General features: G+C 40.2%; 1 pseudogene; it reads left to right on the top strand.

Annotated features, from left to right (window-relative positions):
- The first annotated feature begins 2,421 nt into the window (after positions 1-2,421).
- LOC103559745 (zinc finger CCCH domain-containing protein 7A-like) lies at positions 2,422-6,211 on the top strand (annotated as a pseudogene).
- Positions 6,212-6,723: the final 512 nt, after the last annotated feature.

A 6,723-nucleotide genomic window follows, 5' to 3' on the forward strand; every position in this document is an offset into this window, starting at 1 on the left:
ACCCACATTGGTGCAATGCCCTCACCCTTTGGCTGAAATGACTTTCAAGGGATTTGTAGGACCACATTTTTTGGTGGGGGAGCCAGACATTAAAGACTAGGATATTCAAGAGTAACTGCATATACAGGGAAAATGAGAAAGGGATCATTCTATAGCTGGCAAAACTGTCCTTCAAAAGTGAGGAGAAGTTAGGGTACTCCCAGATAAACAAAGTTGAGTTAGTTCCTTATCATTAGACCTGCCCTGTAATAAGTGCTCCGGGGAACACTGCAAGATGAAATGAAATAACACGGCACGGGAACTTGAAGGTGTATGAAGAAATAAGGATCTCATAAAGAAAAATACAGGGCAATTATAAAAGCTAGTACTATTGTAACAATGGTTTGTAACTCCACTTTTAGTTTTCTACAGAATTTAAGAGACTAACGCATTTAAAGTATTATTATTTTGTTTTGGACATACAATGTATAAAGATGTAATTTTGTGGGGCCAGCCCCGTGGCCAAGTGGTTAAGTTTGCTCACTCCACTTTGGTGGCCCGGGTTTCGCCCATTCAGATCCTGGGCACTGACCAAGCACCACTCATCAAGCCATGCTGAGGCGATGTCCCTCATAGCACAACTAGAAGAATCTACATCTGGAATATACCACTATGTATTGGGGGGGAGAAGAAGAAGAAGAAGAAGAAGGAGGAGGAGGAGGAGAAGGAGAAAGAGGAGGGGGAGGGAGGAGGGGAGGGGAAGGAGGAGGGGAGGAGGAGGGGAGGGGGAGGGGAGGGGGAGGGTAGGAGAGGGGGAGGAGGAAGAGGAGGAGGAGGACGAGGAGAATAAGAAGGTAAAGAAGAAGAAGAAAAGATTGGCAATAGATGTTTGCTCAGGGCCAATCTTCAAAAAAAAAAAGGTATAATTTTGTGATATCAACAACCAAAAGTGGTGGAGAAGGAACTGTAAAGAAGTAGAGTTTTTACATGTTATTGAAATTAATCTAGTATAAATTCAAATTAAAGTGTTATAATTTTAGGATGCTAAATATAATTCCCAGGGTAACCACATGGAAAATAGCTACAGAATATACACAAAGCAAACAAAAAAGGAATTTAAACATTTCACTACAAAAAATCAACTAAACACAAAAGAAGACAGTAATGGAGGAATTAAGGAATTTCCGTCATGGCACACAGAAAAGTACATTTACAATAGCATCAAAAAGAAGAAAATACTTAAGGATTAACTTGACTAAGGAAATGAAAGACTTGTACAATGAAAATTACAAAACTTTGCTGAAAAAACTTAAAGATGTAACTAAATGGAAACACATCTCATGTTCATGAATTGAAAGACTTATTATTGTTAAGATGTAATTATTACCAAAAGTGATCTACAGATTCAATACCTTCCCCTAAATCCCAATGATATGTTTGGCAGAAATAGAAAAACTCATCCTCAAATTCATTGGGAATCTTAAGGACCCAAAATAGTCAAAACAATCTTGAAAAAACACAACAAAACTGAGAGATTCACACTTTCTGATTTCAAGTTTACTACAAACCCATAGTAATCAAAACAGTGTCGTACTGGCATAAAGACATAAAGGCCAAAAGAATAGAATAGAGGATCCAGAAGTAAACCCTCGAATATATAGTCAAATGATTTTTTTTTGAAGATGGGCCCCAAACTCACATCTGTTGCCAATCTTCCTCTTTTTTTCTCTCTCTAACGCCCCAGTACATAGCTGTGTATCCTAGTTGTAGGTCATTCTAGTTCTTCTATGTGGGATGCTGACAGTATGGCTTGATGAGCGGTGCATAAGTCTGCACCCAGCATCCCAACCGGCAAAGCCAAACGCTTGGCCATGGGGCCGGCCCCTCTAATGATTCTTGACAAGGGTTCTATGACTATTCAGTGGGGAAAGACAGTCTTTTTTAACAAATGGTGTTGGGAAAACTGGATACCCACATATAAAAGAATAATGTTGAACCCTTACATAACACCATATATGAAAATTAACTCAAAATAAATGAAAGATCTAAATCTAAGACCTAAAACCACAAAACTCAGAAGAAAATAGGGCAGAAGCTTTACAACACTGTATTCGGCAATAATTTCTTGAATATGACATCAAAGGCACAGGCAACGAAAGAAAAAATAAAGTAGACTTCATGCAATTTAAAAAAAATTGTGCATCAAAAGACATTACTCGGCCACCGCAGCCGGTCGCCACCGCCACCGCCACGGTCACCGGTAGCTGCGAGCGAGCGCCCAGGCCGCCGCCACTCCCCGCGCGCCGCTGTCCACCCCCGCGGGTGCAGCGTCCCCACAGGGTCGCAGGAGAGTCCACCACAGCCAGCTCACTGTGTCCCGTCCTTTCCTATCGGACACCCTCCTTTGTCATGCCTGCCTTTTTTGAACAGTTGTACCAGATTGCTCGTTTAGAAAGTGGATGTGCGAGGGAATATGTCCAGCGTGTCCGAGGAGAGGAGAAAAAGGCAGCAGAACGTTAAGGAAGGACTGCAGTTGATACAATCACCGCTGTCATATCCAGGAACACAGGAACAATATGCGGTATGTCTACGGGCGCTGTTGAGAAATCTTTTTAATGAAGGACATGATGCATATGGAGAATGTGATTGGAACAGCTCACTGAGCCAATCCACTGGAAGCTTTGAATATAGGTAGTTATGCAAAGTCTGAAGAAATTTTAATCCCTAAAGAAATAATTGAAAAACTACATATAAATCGTATTGCTTGCTATTCTAATATGGGTTTCCATGATAAACGTTTAGAAGATTGCGATAACAGTCCTCAGTTTAAATGCCAGTAACTGCAAAGCTCTGTATCAGAAGTCGAAGGCTCTGAGTGACTTAGGAAGATACAAAGAGGCTTATGACGCTGTAGCCAAGTGCTGCTCAGTGTGCCTCAGGGTGAACATGTAAGAAAACTAACTCAAGAACTAGCTCAGAAATTGGGATTTAAAATAAGAACAGCATACGTTAGAGCCGAGCTCTCATTAAAAGCAACTCCTGGAGATGGGGCTACCAAGAACAAAGTCACATTTCTGTGAGGACCCACATTGCTCTCTTAGAGTGAGTTTTACAGATGGTCTGATAGTTTAGAATCCTGAACATACTATGATCCATTATTTGGTTTAATTTCTAGGCTTTGAACTGTTCTGTGGAAGATATTGAGCCAGATTTATTAACTCCAAGGCAAGAAGCAGTTCCCATTGTTTCTATACCCGCATCCAGTTTTTCTCACCAAGTTGAAAGAGAGCTGGCCTCAGTTCCTATTAAGCTCTTCAGTTCTATTTTGCCACTGCAAGTGGAAGAGAGCTCTCTGCCATCTACAGTGTTGGCAAACGGAAGAAAAATTCCCTTCACTATGCCGGAAGCTTTTTTAAATGATGGAGATATGGTCCTTGGAGATGAAATAGACGACCTCCTTGATTCTTCACCTGAAACTAATGAAGCTGTTATGCCATCAGCTTTAGTCAGAGGACCCCTTCCGACAGCCACTGTCAGCCCTAGCATACCCTTTTCGGTGTCTTTGTTGGGCACCATGCCCATTGGTGCGAGGTATGCCCCACCACCCTCCGTCTCAGCGCTGTATCCACCTCTGACTTCATCCTTAGAAGATTTCTGTTCTTCTTTAAATTCATTTTCAATGAGTGAATCCAAACAAGATCTGTCCACCTCAACTTCTAGAAAGGGAACATCGCTTAACAGCAGTAATTCTTCCCTTTGACTTATGAATGGACCAGGCAGTCTGTTTGCTCCTGAGAGTTTCTTGGGGATTTCAAGTCACCCTAGAAATGACTTTGGAAACTTTTTTGGAAGTGCAGTTACTAAACCACCTTCATCAGTGACCCCCAGACACCCCCTTGAAGGAACCCACGAACTGAGACAAGCTTGCCAAATCTGTTCTGTAAAATCAGGCCCTAAGCTAATGGATTTCACTTACCATGCTAATATAGATTATAAATGTAAGAAGGATATTTTAATTGGTAGAATAAAGAATGTTGAAGATAAATCACGGAAAAAAAATATGTCCATGACCAACAAAAACAAATTATGAAGGACCTTATTATATATACACAGATGTGGCTGCTGAGGAGGAATGTAGGTATTCAGGCCACTGCACATTTGCTTACTGCCAAGAAGAGATAGATGTCTGGACACTGGAGCAGAAAGGGGCCTTCAGTCGAGAGGCCTTCTTTGGTGGCAATGGAAAGGTCAACCTTACCATGTTCAAACTTCTCCAAGAGCATCTGGGAGAATTTATATTCCTTTGTGAGAAATGTTTTGATCATAAGCCTAGAATGATAAGTAAAAGAAATAAACGTAATTCTACTTCTTGTCCTCACCCAGATACAAAGCATGAGTTTGAAGACAATAAGTGCCTTGTCCACATTTTCCGAGAGACAACAGTAAAATACTCCAAAATATGGTCTTTTCATGGTCAATGTCAGCTTGATTTATGTCGCCATGAGGTTTGATATGGCTGTTTAAGGGAAGATGAGTGCTTTTATGTGCATAGTCTTGTAGAGTTGAAAGTCTGGATATTGCAGAATGAAACAGGTATCTCACATGATGCTATTACTCGAGAATCTAAACAGTATTGTCAGAATTGGAAGCAAATGTTCCTGGAGCTCAGGTACTTGACAATCAAATAATGCCTGGATGTCTTAATATGAACACAAAATTTTTGTGTTCTCAGTGTCTGAGAAATGGTCAAGTCATCAAGCCAGACAAAAACAGAAAACATTGCAGTGCAAAAGCAAGACATTTGTGGACCAAAGATCCTCATGCGATGAGAGTGATGTCTATTGAACGTAAGAAGTAGATGAACATCCATCCTCTCCCCACAAAGAAACAAATGCCTTTACAGTTTGATCTGTGCAATCATATTGCTTCTGGGAAAAAATGTCAATATGTTGAAAACTGTTCCTTTGCTCATAGTCCTGAGGAGTGAGAAGGGTTGACTTACATGAAAGGCAATGGGACACAAGATATGGAGCAGTTTTATGAACTCTGGCTAAAGAGTCAAAAAAATGAAAAAAGTGATGATGTAGCCAGTCAGTCAAATAAGGAAAACGGAAAACAGATTCACATGTCGACAGATTATGCCGAGGTCACCGTGGACTTTCACTGCTGGATGTGCGGGAAGAACTGTAATAGTGAGAAGCAGTGGCAAGGCCACATCTCCTCGGAGAAGCACGAAGAGAAGGTGTTCCACACGGAAGACGACCAGCACTGCTGGCAGCACTGCTTTCCAACAGGGTATTTTAGTATTTGTGATAGGTATATGAATGGTACCTGCATGGAAGGAAGCAGCTGTAAATTTGCACATGGAAATGCTGAACATCATGAATGGGAAGAAAGAAGAGATACCCTAAAGATGAAGCTCAACAAAGCAAGAAAAGATCACTTAGTTGCCCCAAATGATAATGACTTTGGAAAATATAGTTTTTTTGTTTAAAGATTTAAACTAATATGCTGGCTTTTATTTATGTTACCTAATCAGAGCATTGACCAGAAAAATCAATAGTGTTCTAAGGCACGTAGCAGAGAAGCTGTAGAATTTCTGCTTGTATTGGTGTCTGTCATGCCTCCTGAGCAGCAACCCACAGTAGGTAGGAAAACAGGCCGTTTGATGGGTCTGGCCATGCTCTCACGGCACCATTGGCATCAAGTGGCGAAGTGACTGCCACCCAGCTGCCATCTGTTGAACAGACTTTTGGGTGAAGTGTGTTGGGGAAGAGGATAAGGTTATGTCTAGGATGACTCCTTGAGTTGGTCCTTCAGATAAGAGCCATGATGATGAGAGAATAAACACTGTATTAGGATCAGAACACATGAGGGATGAAATTCTTTACACATTTTAAGTGGAACGAATTTGTTTAGTATAATAAAGTTTGCTACTTATCTGTACGTAGGTTGCTAAAAAGGATTTTCTTAACTCAGATTTTAAGCCAAATAACCATTTAACACTAGTATACATTAAACGGGGTATTTTTCTGTATTTGTATGTTTCATTATAATAAGGGAACTGAGGATAATGTGCATTGAGAATACTTTGAAAAATAATCAGTTGACTCAAATTTTACTTCTTGGTCTTTTGCTGTGGAAATGATGATTTTGAACAATTAAACTTGTACTGTTGGTATTGTGTAGTATATGGACCAATATTGCCTGTAATAAAGATTTTATATATAGATGTCTTTAAAAAAAAGACACTATTCACAGAATAAAAAGACAACCCACAGAATGGGAGAAAATATCTGCAAATCATATATTTGATAAGGCATTAATATCCAGAATATATAGAGAATGCCTAAAACTCAACAACAAAAACAAATGACATGTTTCAAAAATGGGCAAAGGACCTGAATAGACATTTCTTCAAAGAAGAAATACAAATGACCAATAATCACATGAAAAGACACTTAATATCACTAATCATTAGGGAAATGCCGATCAAAACAACAATGAGATACCACCTCACACCCATTAGGATGGCTGCTATCAAAAAACCTCTCAAAATAACAAGTGTTGGTGAGGATGTAGAAAAACTGGAACCCTTGGGCACTGTTGATGACATCGTAAAATGGTGCAGCCACTGAGAAAACAGTATGGCACTTCCCCAAGAAATTAAACATAGAATTACCATACCAATGCAGCAGTTCCACTTCTGAGAGTAGACCCAAATGAACTGAAAGCAGGGTCTCT

This window comes from Equus przewalskii, chromosome 6 (assembly GCF_037783145.1).
Source record: "Equus przewalskii isolate Varuska chromosome 6, EquPr2, whole genome shotgun sequence".
In the NCBI taxonomy this organism is placed as follows: domain Eukaryota; kingdom Metazoa; phylum Chordata; class Mammalia; order Perissodactyla; family Equidae; genus Equus; species Equus przewalskii.